The 17,500-nt window shown below is 48.7% G+C and overlaps 1 protein-coding gene across 7 annotated transcripts in view; it reads left to right on the top strand.

Moving 5' to 3' along the window:
- The first annotated feature begins 681 nt into the window (after positions 1 to 681).
- LOC145418414 (uncharacterized) overlaps positions 682 to 17,500 on the top strand; it is an 86,911-nt gene continuing 70,092 nt past the window's right edge. For all 7 annotated transcript variants that reach the window (XM_080286820.1, XM_080286821.1, XM_080286825.1 and 4 more), the window contains exon 1: positions 682 to 833. The gene's annotated coding sequence lies outside the window, so the exon portion shown is untranslated. The remainder of the gene's footprint in view (positions 834 to 17,500) is intronic.

Genomic DNA, 17,500 nt, shown 5'->3' with positions numbered 1-17,500 from the left:
GGGTAGGGTCGGGTAGGGTAGGGAAAGGTAGGGTAAAGTAGGGTAGGGTAGGGTAGGGAAAGGTAGGGTAAGGTAGGGTAGGGTAGGGTGAAGTAGCAACCAACTCTCATAAAAACGCCTCTTCAAATACCTCTTTCCTTGCCTCATTAACATTACGATTTATTTCTTATTCTCCTCCTTGTTATGACCTCCAGACCACTTCATTCATCTTAGAAAAACCCCTCGTCTTGAAGGGGTTAATGAAGGCTGTATCTAACCCCCCCAAGTCAAAAAAATCCCCCCATAGTTGAGAAAACCGTCTGGAAGCAGTGAAAAGTGACTTGAAAAGAGGGGAGTGAAGGTGAATTGAGCTGGGGTATTGTGGTGAAGTGCTGAGAGAGAGAGAGAGAGAGAGAGAGGGAGAGAGAGGGAGAGAGAAGTGAGACAGACAGACATACAAAAACGAGAGGAGAGAATTCAAGAACAGAATCAAAAAGAGATGCACGTAAAAGAGAGAAAGAGAGAGAAAGAGAGTGAGGCAGGAGGCAGGCACGTAAGACAGCCATGCGGCGGTCTCGTGCTATATATAACATGCCCCAGTTTTGGCACGGGCAGGCACGGGAGGGAGAGAGAGAGGGGAAAGGAGGAGGGGGGTACGTCCAACCAGGCTCTACCTCTCCCGTTTAGTAGCCCTGATGCCGTTCTCCCTTTCGTGCCTTAGACCTGGCGCTGTGTACGTGCAGTGATGTCGTGCTTTGGGAAATAATTTACGTGCCCTAGACCTACCTCTGGACGTGCCTAAGGACCCGTGCTCTTAAGTATGTGAGGAGGAATTGGATATTTCTTGAAGAAGGGTGAGTAAGTTGATGCATCTCTGGCACTATTTTGCTGCTCTGTTTCCGTCTGTGTGGGTATAGCCGGCACCCGTAGCTGTGTGTGTGTGTGTGTGTGTGTGTGTGTGTGTGTGTGTGTGTGTGTGAGAGAGAGAGAGAGAGAGAGAGAGAGAGAGAGAGAGAGAGACAGAGTGAATCGAGGTTGAAATATAGTCTCGAAGAAAAGCGACATGATGCAAGTATGAAAGCAAATTCATTATTCTCTCTCTCTCTCTCTCTCTCTCTCTTTTTCTCAAACTCTCTCTCTCTCTCTTTTTCTCAAACTCTCTCTCTCTCTCTCTCTCAAACTCTCTCTCTCTCTTAGCAACGCAGTGTGCTCGAAAATGCGTTGTAACTCGATACGCAATTTAGAGAGAGAGAGAGAGAGAAACAGACAGACAGACAGACACATAGACATACATACATACATACATACACAGAGATAGACAGATAGATAGACAAATAGACAGACAGACAGACAGATAGATAGACATATAGGTAGACAGAGAGACAGATTCAGGAAGACAGAAATTTAGACAGACAGACAGACAGACAGACAGACACGAATAGCCAGACACATAGATAGATAGATAGACATATAGCCAAATGCAGACACAGACAAAGTGATAGCACTTCTTCGTGACTAGCATCATATTCTAGTGTTAATTCATAGTTACGATCGGTGAGAAAAAAGTCCCACGGCTCTACATCCTTTCCATAGCACTTCTTCGTGACTAGCATCATATTCTAGTACTGCCTCTCTACATCCTTTCCATAGCACTTCTTCGTGATTAGCACCATGTTTTAGTATTGTCTCTGTACATTCTTTCCATAGCACTTCTTCGTGACTAGCACCATATACTAGTACTACCTCTCTACATTCTTCCATAGCACTTCTTCGTGACTAGCATCATATTCTTGTACTGCCTATTTACATCATTTCCATAGCACTTCTTCGTGACTAGCATCATATTATAGTACTGCTTCTCTACATTCTTCCATAGCACTTCTTCGTGACTAGCACCGTATTTTAACGTTGTCTCTCTACATTCTTTCCATAACACTTCTTCGTGACTAGCATCATATTTTACTACTACCTCTCTATATCCTTTCCATAGCACTTCTTCGTGACTAGCACCATATTCTAGTTCTGCCTTTCTACATCCTTTCCATTGCACTTCTTCGTGACTACCATCATAATTCTAGTATTAATCCATTCTAAAAACTCGATGGCAGAAAGAAGGACATTGCCGCCTCCTCCATACATCCTTTCCACAGCACTTCTTCGTGACTAGCATCCATGTCTAGTGTTAATCTCCTTCACCTTTAAAGACGAGTTATGTTTTTTTACGTTTGTCTTGCTTCCTTCATTTTTTTTTTTATGCAAGGAAGAAGGAACCCAAGGCCAAGAACCCGCAAACTGTTCCCTCCAAGAAAAAAACAATAAGAAAATAACAGAGAGCCAAATTCAAGATGCGTTCATGTCGAGAGGGAGGCCTTCACGTGGTGGCACTGATATAACCAGGTGGATCCACTGCCTGGTTATACACACGTCCCTCAACTCCCTCCCTATCCCCCGAAAGGACGATGGTGGACTGCAGGAGGAGGGCAACACAAGCCTGCAGTCCACTGGGTTCACGTGTCAGATGAACCTGGGATTGTAACTACCTCTACTACTACTATTACTACTACTACCACCACCACCACCACTACTACTACTACCACCACTACTACTACTCCCAGGCGCGAACCCAGTAGACTGCAGGCTAAAGTTTCCCTACTCCTGCAGTCCGCCATCGTCCTTTTTGGGGATAGGGAGGTTGAATTTACTGCATCTGGCCTTGGGTTCCTTCTTCCTTGCATAAAAAAAATACATAACGCTACTCATGGGCGAGGGAGGCTGGTCACACATGCCTAAAATGTGGGCACCAAGCAGCCTAGCCCAGGGTCCCTATGCTTCTTGAGGAGAGGCATAAGTTGTGAAATAGTTCCTCTCTCTCTCTCTCTCTCTCTCTCTCTCTCTCTCTCTCTCTCTCTCTCTCTCTCTCTCTCTCTCTCTCTCTCTCTCTCTCTCTCTCAGCTCATATATTTATTGTGTGTGTGTGTGTGTGTGTGTGTGTGTGTTTAGGTGTGGGGTGGTGGATGGCGGGGTAATGTGTGTTTGTGTGTGTGTACGTGTGCGTGTGCGTGTGTGTGTGTGTGTGTGTGTGTGTGTGTGTGTGAGAGAGAGAGAGAGAGAGAGAGAGAGAGAGAGAGAGAGAGAGAGAGCGGATGTGATTTCCCCGTTTGGGTTTACATCTAAGGGTTGGTTGGGGGTTGAAGCTCACATAATGCTACTCAGGGGCGAGTGAGGCTGGCCACCCTCACCTTGAATGCCGGGAATAAGTAGCCTAGACCCAGGTGTTACGCTCCTGATATGGGCCACAAAAGAAATGTATGGAAAATAAGTCGCATCAGAAAGGAGCGATTGATGAAAAATGATTCGCTTAAAGAATGGATTTACGAGTAGCCTGGTAGTGACTGTATCTTCAAGTATTATTTTTCGTCCCTACTCATCAACGACTGCCGCTCCTATAGCCCCCAGGTGACCTCCAATTGCATAGCTTGTATTCATGAACGTCTTCACATATCGTCATTATAGTTACGTGTGTGAACCGTGTCAGGGGGGGAGTGTGTGGGGGAGGAGGGGAGGGGAGGGGGAGGAGGGAGAAGGTGGGGGTAGGGGAAGGGGGAGGGAGGTGGGGGAGAGGGTGGGGGTAGGGGAAGGGGGAGGGAGGTGGGGGAGGTTGGGGGTAGGGTAGAGTGAGTAGGTGGGGGAGTGGATGAGAGGCCTGGGTGGGTAGGGGTAGGGGTAGAGGGAGGGTAGATTAAGGGGGAGGGGGAGGGGAGGGTGGGGGAGAGGGGAGGGGAGGGGAGGGAGGGGGAGAAGGGAGGGGAGAGAGAGGTTGGGGGTAAGGTAGAATGAGAAGGAGGGGGGAGTGAATGAGAGGCCTGGGTGGGTAGGGGCAAGGGTAGGGGGAGTACGGAGGGTAGATGAAGGTAGGGGGTAGTAGTAGTAGTAGAAAAATCATCTTAGAAAGTGTAGCGGGGGTCAAAGGTCAAGGTCATCCTAGGTGGTTTAATTGAGTAGTTTTTGGTAAGGCGAAAAATGATATTCTTTTTCTTTTTGCTGCTTGTTCAACTCTGTCTCTGTCTGTCTGTCTGTCTCTCTCTCTTATGTTTCTCCTCCTCCTCCTCCTCCTCCTCCTCCTCTCTTTTCCCTCCCTCCTCTGGCTCCTCTTCCCATCCATCCCTCTCCCTCCTTCATTCTCTTTCATATTCCAGTCGCATATTCGTCTTGCATTTCCAATCCTATTCCTTTTCATTTCCTTAACTTTATTCTTTTCTTCTCGTATTCCTCCTCCCCCTCCTTCCTCTCCTCCCTCTCTTCTTCCTCTCTCTTTCCTTTTCTCCCATCTCCTCCTCCTCCTCCTCCTCCTCCTCACGCACCTCTAACCTGACCTTCCCCCGGGTCATCTTAACAACCCCACTTTCACTCCTTAGGCCCTGACTGCCTCCCTCCCTCCTTCCCCTTCTCTCCCTCTTCTCTCCCCCTCCCCCTCTCCCTCCTCTCTTCCTCCTGTGCCTCTTTCCCTCCTTCCTCCTTTCCTCTTCCTCTCCTTATATCCTCCTATCTCTCCCTCTCACTCCTCTCTTCTTCCTCTCTCCTCTCCTTGTCTCTCCCCCTCCTTCCCCCCCTTCCTCCCAACCTCCAAGTCTACCACCCTCCCACCCTTGTTCATTTCCTCCCCCGCCTTCTCTCCCCTCCCTCCCTCCCTCCTTCCCTCCCTCCTTCCTTCCTTCTCTCCCTCTCAATCTAAGGATGAAATAGTTAGGATGTTATAAGGAAGGCAGGATAAATAAAAAAAACACAGGCGATAAGGAAGAAGATGGAGGTAGTTGACGGGAAATTGGTACCGTCATTTTGCGACCTCTCCCCCTCCACTTTCCCCCCCCTTTTCTCCCTCCATCCCCCCCTCCGTTTCCTCCACCAACCCCCTCCATCTCTCCTCCGTTTCCTCCAGTACCTCCCTCCCCTCCTCCACCGTCAGTAGTGGCGATGGTGTCTGTGTAGGAGGGGAAAGAGTGGCAGGGACTGGGGCACACTGAAAGGCGTCAGGAATTCACTAGGTCCCCCTTCACTCAAAACCCGTTTTTTGTGCATTTTGATTTTGAGAAAGAGTGGATTAATTCTCTTTCTGGATTTTGAAAAGTGCAATAGATATTTTCGGTGCATGGAAGTGGATTTATTATTATTATTATTATTATTATTATTATTTGTGTGAAGTTTGAGAAGTGCTACAGGAGTGGACTTTCAAATATCGAGTGCATGTTAGAAGGAAAAATGGAATATTATAGAATGCACAGAGTCTCCCATCTGGCTAACTTTTATTGTACGTATATTTTTGTATCTATCTATTTATCTATCTGTCTGTCTGTCTGTATGTATGTATGTATTTCTGTCTCTCGTCCAATTATTTCTCTCTAGCTATGATCTATTTCATATTTTGATTTTTCTATGTACATATTCTTTGCTATCTGGTTGTCCATCTATCTACCTAGCTATCTCTCCAGATGCAGGGAAATAGAAGGGGGGGTTTGGCTCCCGGGTGGACGCCGCAATTGCCTAGCTTCACCCAGGGTACACAGACAACCTTTTAGGAATTAAGGTCATCTGGAGTTAGTCATAATTATAGCGTTAAGTGAGGAAGTAAGAGTGAAAGGTTAATTGGTCCCTCTCTCTCCCTCTCTCTCTCTCTCTCTCTCTCTCTCTCTCTCTCTCTCTCTCTCTCTCTCTCTCTCTCTCTCTCTCTCTCTCTCTCTCATTGTCTATCTGTCTATCTTTCTATCTATCGACCTGTCTTTTATTTAATCTGATATAATTCTGTCTTTCTGTCTATCACCTATTTTTCTGCATATCTCTTTATCTTTATCTACTGACCATCTCTCTCTCTCTCTCTCTCTCTCTCTCTCTCCCACTCTCTCAGTCTCTCTCTCTCTCCCTCTCTCATATTCAGTCTAGTAAGTGTGAGAAAGATGTGTTTAACAAAGGAATTTTAACCATACGAGAAGGTCACCCCCCCCTCTCTCCACCTCCTCTCCTTCTCTCCCCCTTCCCCTCCCCCTCCCCCTCTCCTTCTCTCCCCCTTCCCCTTCCCCTCCCCCTGTTTCTCTCACCTATCCAATCCTCATTCCCCTTTCTTTCCTCCTCTTCCTCTTCTTTCCTCCAACCTTTCCTTCCCCCTGCCTTTCCCCCTCCCCCTTTCTCCCTCTATTCCCCCTCCCGCTTCTCTCCTCTCCTCCCTCCTCTTCCCCTCCTCCTGACCTCCTTCCCCTCCCATTCCTCATCTGTTCTTCCCGTCACCCCATCCTCTTCCCCTCCCAACTCTCCCCCTCTCTCCCCCTCCCTCACCCCTCCCACCCCCTCCATCACTCCCAGGGTCAGGGTTGAGGAGGGAGGGGAGGGGGAGGGGGTGGGGTGGGGGTGATGAGGGAGGGGGAGGGGTGGGGAAGAAGTACATTAGATTGAGAGAGAGAGAGAGAGAGAGAGAGAGAGAGAGAGAGAGAGCATGCAGACGAAGTGGTGGGTATCTGTGTGGCAGTTGTGGTAGGTGTGTTGGAAGTTGTGGTAGGTGTGGTAGTTGTGGTAGGTGTGTTGGTAGTTGTGGTAGGTGTGGTAGTTGTGGTAGGTGTGGTAGTTGTGGTAGGTGTGGTAGTTGTGGTAGGTGTGTTGGTAGTTGTGGTAGGTGTGTTGGTAGTTGTGGTAGGTGTGGGTGGTGTGGTAGGTGTGGGTGGTGTGGTAGGTGTGGTAGGTGTGGTGTAGGTGTGGGTGGTGCGGTAGGTGTGGGTGGTGTGGTAGGTGTGGTAGGTGTGGGTGGTGTGGTAGGTGTGGTAGGTGTGGGTGGTGTGGTAGGTGTGGTAGGTGTGTTGGTAGTTGTGGTAGGTGTGGGTGGTGTGGTAGGTGTGGTAGGTGTGTTGGTAGTTGTGGTAGGTGTGGGTGGTGTGGTAGGTGTGGTAGGTGTGGGTGGTGTGGTAGGTGTGGTAGGTGTGTTGGTAGTTGTGGTAGGTGTGGGTGGTGTGGTACGTGTGGTAGGTGTGGTGGTAGGTGCAAGGTGGGTGCCTGTCCCGCCCGTCACCCCTCACCTACCACACCTGGCCCTGTGCCACCAACTACTGGCCCTATGTGGCACCCTCACCCCTCACCCCTCACCCCTCACCCCTCACCCCTCCACACCCCTCACCCCTCACCCCTCACCCCTCCTCACCCCTCACCCCTCCACACCCCTCACCCCTCCACACCCCTCACCCCTCACCCCACACCCCTCACCCCTCCACACCCCTCACCCCTCCACACCCCTCACCCCTCACCCCTCCTCACCCCACACCCCTCACCCCTCACCCCTCACCCCTCACCCCTCCACACCCCTCACCCCTCACCCCTCACCCCTCCACACCCCTCACCCCCCCTCACCCCTCACCCCCCCTCACCCCTCACCCCTCCACACCCCTCACCCCACACCCCTCACCCCTCACCCCTCCACACCCCTTACCCCACACCCCTCAACCCCCACCCATCAAGAGCGTAGGGTCCCGGGTCTAGGCTGCTCAATCCCAGCATTTAAAACAAGGATGACCTGCCTCTCGTCCCTGAGTCGCATTTTCTGACCAATAAACCCTAACCAAGTGCATAAAAAAACAGATATTTTCACTTATAATAATGTTTTAAAATTGCTTTCATTATTGTAGATATGAGTCATTGCAGGAATTTGGCTTTGTATGTGTGTGTGTGTGTGTGTGTGTGTGTGTGTGTGTGTGTGTGTGTGTGTGTGTGTGTGTGTGTTTTGTAACGAGGTAGAGAGAAAAGAACTAATCAGTAGTGTGTGTGTGTGTGTGTGTGTGTGTGTGTGTGTGTGTGTGTGTGTGTGTACTGGATCCGCGCCAGAGCACACCTGATCTCTGTCCACTTCCCTCTCTCTCTCTCTCTCTCTCTCTCTCTCCATTACAAGCTCCTTCCTACCCCTTCCCACTCTCTCTCCCTCCCTATCCATCCCTTCCACTCCCCTCTCCATACTCTCCCCACTTCTCCCCACTCTTTCACACTCCCCCTCTCCCCTCCCCTCCCCTCCTCATCCCTTCAGTCCCCTCCCCCACTCTCATTCTCTACTCTCTCTCTCTCTCTCTCTCTCTCTCTCTCTCTCTCTCTCTCTCTCTCTCTCTCTCTCTCTCTCTCTCTCTCTCACAATCTTTCTTCTCCCAAACCATCCAGACTCCCTTTACCTCCTCTCATCTCCTCCCCCCTTCCCTTTCCTCCCCCGACTTCCCTCCTTTCCCTTCCTCCCCCTTTCCTCGTTCCTTCTCCCCCCCTTTCTCCCCTACCCTTCCTCCCTCTCCCTCTCCTCCCCACAATCTCTCCTCTCCTCATCCCTCCCTTCATCTTCCTTCCCCTTTCTTCCCTTTCCCTTCCCTCTTCTTCCCTGCCCCTCCTATCCCCCTTCCCCTCCCTTCTCCACATCCCTCCCCCCTCCCTTTCCTCCGTCCTCTCTCTCTCTCTCTCTCTCTCTCTCTCTCTTTCTCTCACAGTTCAATATGACCAAAATATTATGCTTACATTCCGGATGACACCTAACATATCTATCTATCTATCTATCTGTCTGTCTGTCTGTCTGTCTGTCTACCCGTCTATCTCTGTTTTCGTGTCTGTCTGCCTTGCTCTCTGAATTTCTCTCTCTCTCTCTCTCTCTCACCACGACTTTCCAAATGACACCTAACAAGAGAGAGAGAGAGAGAGAGAGAGAGAGGGTGACTACAGTAGGTGGGGGGCAGGGAGGGATAGTGGAGGGGGGCTTGGATCCCCCTAATATATAATTTCTTTATTTTTTTGAGAAAGAAAAAATAAATTGTTTTGTAATTGGCATTTTTGAGGAAACACTTGAGTTTTATAGATAGATAGATAGATAGATAGATAGATAGATAGATAGATAGATAGATAGATGTGTAAGTTAAGATTTGATGTATGTGGATTTGTTTACCTACCTACCTACCTACCTACCTACTTACTTGTCTGTCTGTCTATCTCTACCTACCTACCAGCCTACCTCCCGATCTATCTATCTGTCTATCTATCTATCTATTTATATGTATTATGTGATTCTTGCTCATTTATATTTTTCTCTGTATGTGATGTATGTGTGTATGACCAGCGTGTGTGTGTGTGTGTGTGTGTGTGTGTGTGTGTGTGTGTGTGTGTGTGTGTGTGTGTGTGTGTGTGTGTGTTAGAGAGGAAAAAGAGGGAGAGAGATAAGGACATTCTCCGCCTGTCTGTCTGTCTCACACACACACACACACACACACACACACACACACACACACACACACACACACACACACACACACACACACACACACACACACACCTTCAGTCAATCTTTCACACACAAGAAGTCAAAGAAAACAATGAGTGAAGTGTGTGTGTGTGTGTGTGTGTGTGTGTGTGTGTGTGTGTGTGTGTGTGTGTGTGTGTGTGTGTGTGTGTGTGGTGAAACTAGAATGTGTGGTTCTTGTGTCGTAAATGTGTGGTGATGCAGAGTTTATGGTGTGGTGATGTGTGGTGAGGGAGGTGTGATGAATGAAGTGTGGTGTGGTGTGGTAGGTGTGGTGTAGTGTCGTGAGGTGTGGTGTGGTGTGTTGTGGTGTGGTGTGGTGTGGTGTGGTGTGGTAGGTGTGGTGTAGTGTCGTGAGGTGTGGTGTGGTGTGGTGTGGTGTGGTGTGGTGTGGTAGGTGTGGTGTAGTGTCGTGAGGTGTGGTGTGGTGTGGTGTGGTAGGTGTGGTGTAGTGTCGTGAGGTGTGGTGTGGTGTGGTGTGGTGTGGTAGGTGTGGTGTAGTGTCGTGAGGTGTGGTGTGGTGTGGTAGGTGTGATGTAGTGTCGTGAGGTGTGGTGTGGTGTGGTGTGGTGTGGTAGGTGTGGTGTAGTGTCGTGAGGTGTGGTGTGGTGTGGTGTGGTGAGTGTGGTGTGTGGTGACGCTTCTACACCACCACACACTTCACTCTTGCCAAGTGTACTTACCTCCCTGGTCACTTACACACACACACACACACACACACACACACACACACACACACACACACACACACACACACACACACATTCATATCTCCCATTCTGTCTGTGTCTGTCTGTCTGTCTGTCTCACACCCACATCCACCCACCCACACACACACACACACACACACACACACACACACACACACACACACACACACACACACACACTGGAAACACAACTCAGTCCATCCTTATATATAAACATTCTTGGATTATCATTTCCTCCTAATCAGTCTTGAAGAAAAAAAATATATATTTCTCACAACATCAACTTCACACAGGTTGGGTGTGCTAAACCGACCCCTCCTTATATGCAATTCGGGGGTCAGATCTACTATACTCATTTCACTTTAACTTGATCTAAAATTGCCATCTCTTCATCTTGAATCTGAGCTGTAACAATAGAATAACACTAGAATATGATGCTAGTCACGAAGAAGCGCAATGGAGAGGGTGTAGAGCCGTAGTATTGCCTTTCTTCTGCCACTGAGCTACGTGAAATAAGCCGCAAAAGGACGAAAATCTGGGCCAAGTTAAGGTGAAAGGAGTATAGGCCGTGTGTGTGTGTGTGTGTGTGTGTGTGTGTGTGTGTGTGTGTGTGTGTGTGTGTGTGTGTGTGTATTGAAGAGGCATAGGGGTCGTTTAAAATATACTTTTCTCTGTAAAAATATTCCTTGGGTACCCTCCAGCGTCGCACCTCATGAAACTGTCACACACACACACACACACACACACACACACACACACACACACACACACACACACACACACACACACACACACACACACACACACACACACATACTGGCATAATTTTTTACACACATACACACACGCGCCCGCACAAACATAAGGGTACTCCCCTCCCCCTCCCCCCCTCTCTCTCTCTCTCTCTCTCTCTCATGATGGAGCGAGTATATTATATGTGTGGATGTGGGATGGAGAGGGAGACCTTCACGTGGTGGCACTGATATGACTGCCTAGCGCCCCTGCCTGGCTACACAAACACCTTTCAATATCCTCCTTATTCACCAATGAGGAGGGGAGGGGGGACTGCAGAAGGATAGCCTCAGCCTGCAGTCCACTGGGTGCAGAATTTTGTGTGCGTGTGTTGTGTTCTTGAGAGTGATTGTGGGTAAGAGAGAGAGAGAGAGAGAGAGAGAGAGAGAGAGAGAGAGAGAGAGCCAATAAAAACCTATGGAAGTGAAATTTGTGTATCTTGAAAGCAAAAAAACAAGAAGAAGGGAAGTGGAATTGGAGTTATTGAGGTGTGTGTGTGTGTGTGTGTGTGTGTGTGTGTGTGTGTGTGTGTGTGTGTGTGTGTGTGTGTGTGTGTGTGTGTGTGTGTGTGTGTGTGCGTGTGTGTGTGTGTGTGTGTGTGTGAGGAACAAAGTGATCCTTGAGAGAAGTGGGGTAAGGAAGTTGTGGACTGGGGTGGAAGAGAGTATGTATGGTTATAGGAAGAGAATGGATGTAGATAGGATAGTAGTAGTAGTAGCGGTAGTAGTGGTAGTAGTAGTGGTAGTAGTAGTAGTTGCTGTTTTTCTTGTTGTTGTTGTAGCCCCAGATTCGTCTAAAACGTGAACCCAGTGAACTGCAGGCTGAAGTTCCCCTCCTCCTGCAGTCCACCATCGTCCTTTCGGGGGATAGGGAGGGAGTTGAGGGACGTGTGTATAACCAGGCAGTGGATCCACCCGGTTATATCAGTGCCACCACGTGAAGGAGCAAGGGAAGCAAGGAAAGAGTAGAGGAATGAGAGGGAGTTGGCTTCCACAGGGGGTGAACCTTGCCAGAACTAGACTGCCTCTCTTCCCAGATTTTACCTCACCTTAGTTGTATTGTCATCATCATCATCATCATCATCATCATCATCATCATCATCATCATCATTATCATCATCATCATCATTATCATCATCATCATCATCATCATCATCATCATCATCATTATCATCATCATCATCATCATTATCATCATCATCATCATCATCATCATTAATTTTATTATCGTCATCGTCTCATCATCATCATCATCTTCACTCCTTCTCTTCCCTCCCCTCTCCTCCTTCTTTCCTTCCTCTCTCATTCTATCCCTGTTTCCATTTCCTCCAATCCCTCCCTCCCTCCCTCCCTCTCTCTCTCTCTATCCTACGTTGGTTAGATCTTAGTACAATGCCTTTCCCCTCTTGTTACATGTGCTTCTTATGTGCTCCAATGTACACACCCCATCTTCCCTACTCCCTGCTCCTCACATTCCTCTCGCCCCATTTATCTCTATTTCTCTCCCCATTCCTTCTCCCCATCTCACCTATTCCTCCCCCCTTCTACCTCTCTCTCTTCCCTTCTCTCCCCATTCTTTCTCCTCATCTCACCTTTCCTTCCTACTTCTGCCTCTCTCCTCACCTTACCTCCTCTCTTCTCCCCCTCTCCCTGTTCCCTCTTCCCTTCCTCCTCCCCTCCCCCATTCTCCCTCACTCTCCCTTCTCTCCCCTACCTTTCCCTTCCTTCTTCCCCTCTTCCCTCCTTCCCCTCCCTTCCTCCTCACTCCCCCTCCCCTTCCTTCTCACCTGTATGGTCAGACTAACCAGGTGTATGTATGTGACAGGTAAGGTATATTTTTAACATTGGCTCCACTGCCCCTCTCAGGTGTGGGCGTCAGGTAAGGCGCTCACGTCCGTAGATTTTAATACAGGTGTGGGGCTGGAGAGGGGGGCCTTCGCGTGGTGGCACAGAAAGAACTCTAATCCTTTCACCTTAACTTGGCCCAGATTTTCGTCCTGTTGCAGCTGACTTCACTAGCTGGGAAAGAAAGCATTTCAACTCCACGTCCTTTCCATAGCACTTCTTCGTGACTAGCATCATCTTCTATAGTGTTAATTTCTTGTTACTACTCCTTCATGAATGTAGTTTATATGTGTATGTGCGTGTGTGTACAATACGTGCATGTATGCATAAATGTGTATGTGTATGTATGTATGTATGTAGGTAGGTAGGTAGGTAGGTATGTTATGTATGTCTGGAGGTATGTATATTTCTATGTACGTACCGATATGTATGTATGTAAGTATGTAAGTTTATATGTATGTATGTAGGTATGGAAGTTTATATGTATGTATGTAGGCATGGAAGTTTATATGTATGTACGTAAGAAGGTACGGAAGTTTATATGTATGTATGTAGTTATGTATGCAGGTATGTATGTACGTCCTGCGTATGTGCGTATATGTATGACGTCACTCAGATCAAAGTTCACCTACGTAGCTCCTTTTGACGCACCGTAAAAATATGATCTGGCTTTCTTCTTTTTCGTTTTTTTTTTTGTGTTCGTCGTGGCGCTTGGATTATTTGCGGGATGTCCAAGAGTGAGAGAGGCTGCCAAATGAACAGCTGAGAGGTTAGGGGATCCAGTTCTATGCTCTTCTCACTCTAACTTGGCTTAAAATTGTGGATCATTGAGAACGCTTTGTCTTTTCGATCGAGGAGAAACGTGGTGTGTGTGTGTGTGTGTGTGTGTGTGTGTGTGTGTGTGTGTGTGTGTGTGTTCAGGAAGCTCCCTAACACACCCACACCCCCACACACACACACACACACACACACACACACACACACCATAACAACACCGTAAGTCATAAGCAACACCATATTCATAATTCTTCCATGACACTGCCATAATAACTGCTGCCATGAATCAGACAGTGCCACCATAACAGTGAAGAGAGTGCCACCATACCTACTGCCATAACTCATAGCAGTGCCACCGTCTCCCATAGCAGTGCCACCATCTCATAGCAGTGCCACCATCTCATAGCAGTGCCACCATCTCTCATAGCAGTGCCATCATCTCATATAGCAGTGCCACCACCTCTTAGCAGTGCCACCATATCTCATAACAGTGCCAAATCAACAGTAACAGTTTATCAGTGCCTGGCATAAACCGCTAAGCAACAGGCACCACCCACCCTGCCTATGCAACTATCACTGCGAGAGTCATCACCTAGGAATGTTATGACTGTGGTGGTGTGGTGGTGTGGTGGTGTGGTGGTGGTGGTGTGGTGGTGGTGGTGTGGTGGTGGTGGTGTGGTGGTGTGGCGTGGTGATGATGTGGAGTGATGGTGTGGTGGTTGTGGTGGTATGAGGTTGTGTGGTTGGTGGAAGGGTGGTGTGGTGGTGTGGTGATAGGGATGGGATTGTGGTGTATGGTATGATGTAGTTGTGGTGGTAATGATGGTAGTTGTTGTTGCTGTTGTTGTGGTAATGGTGGTAGTTTTCGTTCTCGTGTGGTGGTAGTGATGATGTGGTGAGTGGTTGATGTAGTGGTGTGGTGTGACGGTGTGGTGTGGTAGGGAGTGACAGAAAACAAAAAATAAAGACAAAAATAAAATCTATCACTCTCTCTTTCTTTCTCTCTCTCTCTCTCTCTCTCTCTCACACACACACACACACACACACACACACACACACACACACACACACACACACACACACACACACTGACAATACCCAAAGACGCACAAAAACATACATGACGCAATGGTCCTTCTCACCCCCCCCACTCTCTCTCTCTCTCTCTCTCTCTCTCTCTCCATACATTCTTGGTTCATCTGAGACGCACCTGCTCTGCCCAACCCCCACCCACCCCACCCTCAACCCCCATCTCCCTCCACCCTACCTACCCCACCCACCACCCAACCCCACCTTTCAATCCATCTACCTCACCACACCCCTCGCAGCCCCCTCCTCTCTCTCTCTCTCTTTCTCCAGCATCGTTAATTTTTTCAAGATAGGTTTCAGAGAGAGAGAGAGAGAGGGGGGGGGCAAGAAACACCTGCTTATGAAGACAGTGCCGACTCAGTGCCAGATGGTGCCAGTGACGTCAGAGAGGTCATAGATAGATAGATAGATAGATAGAATGATGATAGATAGACATATAGATAAACAGATAGGTATATAGATAGATAGATAGACAGATAGATAGTAAATAAACAAAAGAATCAGATGCTTATAGGAACAGTGCCAACATAGTGCAAGGTGTCATACGGTGTCAGTGACGTGAGTTGGCATAATGGTGGCACTCTGCGTGTTAGGGTGTTGGCAGGTAAGTAGGTAGGTAGGTAGGTAGGTGGGTAGGGAAGAAAGGAAGGGGGTAGGTTGGTAGGTAGGTAGGTGGGTGGGTATGGACGCAGGGAAGGAGGTAGGTAGGTAGGTAGGTGGGTAGGGAAGAAAGGAAGGGGGTAGGAAGGTAGGTAGGTAGGTAGGTAAGTAGGTGGGTGGGTAGGGAAGCAGGAAAGGGGTACGTAGGTAGGTAGGTGGGTAGGTAGGTTGACAGGGAAGCAGAGAGGAGGGTAGGTAAGTAGGTGGGTGGATAAGGAAGGGGGTAGGTAGGTAGGTAGGTAGGTAGGTAGGTGGATAGGGAAGCAAGGAGGGGGATAGGTAGGTAGGTAGGCAGGTAGGTTGGTGGGTAGGGAAGCAGGAAAGGAGGTAGGTAGGTAAATAGGTAGGTAGGTAGGAAGGCAGACAGGTAGATAGATAGATAGATATAATACAAAAGCGTCCCTCTACTAACTCCCTATCCACTTAAAGACAAATGATGAACTGCAGGTGGATGGGGGGTGGTGAGGGGGCAACTTCAGCCTGCACTCTACTGGGTTCACATTTTTATTGAACCCTGAACCTCCTTGAAGATCTATCTGTCTATCTATCTATTGCCAGACGCCTTAATTTCGTAAGGGGTGGCCACAAAGAATCGCCTCCATGTCGCCCTGTCCCCCGTCATTTCACTGCCCTGCTCCCAGCTCACACCCCCCTCTCTCATATACCTCTCCACTCCATCCCTCCATCTCATCCTTGGCCTCCCCCTCCCTCTCCCCCCTCCACCTCACTCACATACACTCTCCTCGTCAGTCTCTCGCTCTCCCTGAAGATCCAAAAGTGTATTATAAGTGGAAAAAAGTGGAATATTGAGAAAAAGGTCTTCGAAGTGTGAAAGCTTTAAGTAGTTATTTAAATAAAAATAAATTGTGTTTGTAAAGTAATATTCCAAGTGGAGAGGATGGAAAGTGAGCGACTAACAAGGAGAGTGTACGTGAGTGAGGTGGAGGGGAGGAGAGGGAGGGGGAGGCCAAGGATGAGATGGAGGGATGGAATGAAGAGGTATATGAGAGAGTGGGGTGTGAGCTGGGAGCAGGGCAGTGAAATGGCGGGGGACAGGGCGACGTGGAGGCTATTCGTTTTTTTTTTTTTTTTTTTATGCGAGGAAGAAGGAACCAAAGGCCATGAGCCCGCAGTAACAGTTCCCTCCAAGAGAAAAACAAAATACAATATAGAGCCAAATTCAAGATCCGATCATTTTGAGATGCCTGGATACACTGCGTTTGAAAGACTGGAGATCGTAGGCAGCAGAAAATACAGACAGAGGGAGACAGTTCCAGAGCTGACCTGTTGCATAAATGAAAGACTGGGAGTAACGGTTAACTCTTGCATTAGAGAGTTGGACAGAAAAGGGATGAGAGTTTGCTGCTAGACGGGTGCTACGCGCCCGTCGTAGAGGTGGAGGAATGCAAGCAGACAGTTCAGAGGAGCAGTGACCATTAAAGTAGCGATAGAAAAGAGATAAAGATGCAACAGTGCGGCGAAGAGACAGAGGTTGAAGGGAGTCAGTAAGAGGAGGAGAGTTAATGAGACGAAAAGCCTTTGACTCCACCCTATTGAGAAGAGCTGTATGTGGGGAGCCTCCCCACACATGAGAGTTGTACTCCACACAGGGGCGGATAAAACCCCTGTATAGAGTCAACAATCCCCTTACGGGATTTAGGCGTCTGGCAATAGATAGATAGATAGATAATATTAATGGGAAAATAATAACAGAGGCGGAAAGAAAGGGAAAATAATAATGAAAATAAAGGAGGAAATACGAGGAGTAAAATCAGTGTTTACCACCATACTGTCATTCTGATGCCTCACCGAACCATCCTGACTCACACCCCTCTCCCCCACCCTCCCCTCCCTCACCCTATCCACTTCCTCCCTCCCCCCTCTCCTCCTCCTTCACCCCATTCCTCTCTCCCTCCCCTTCATCTCTCCCTCCTCCACCACCACCACGACCCCATCCCTCTCTCCCTCCCTCACCCTCTCTTTCTCTTCCTCCCCACCTCCTCCTCCCCCTCATCCCCTCTCTCACACTCCCTCACCATACACACACCCCTCCTCACATACTCTACATCTCCCCTTCTCTCCGCCTCTCCCCAACCCTCATCCCTCCCTCCCATCCTTCCTTCACCCCCATCCCCCCATTCACACATTCTCCCTCACTCCTATCTCTCCCATCCACCCCTCCCTCACACTCCCCCATCTGACTCCCCCCCCCTTCTCTCTCTCTCTCTCTCTCTCAACAAGCTGGAGGAGTGACAGGTGAAGGGCTGGGGTAACATGACATAAGGGTGAGTCAGACTGGGGAAGTGATAGGGCTTACCACCCTTCTTGGCGACACAGTGGCTTGGTCGGTATGGCAC

Source organism: Coenobita brevimanus, chromosome 114, assembly GCF_032717465.1.
Source record: "Coenobita brevimanus isolate Jiangsu-jjx chromosome 114, ASM3271746v2, whole genome shotgun sequence".
In the NCBI taxonomy this organism is placed as follows: domain Eukaryota; kingdom Metazoa; phylum Arthropoda; class Malacostraca; order Decapoda; family Coenobitidae; genus Coenobita; species Coenobita brevimanus.
The sequence above is the reverse complement of the archived record's forward strand: the minus strand, read 5'-3'. Positions and strand labels throughout refer to the sequence as shown.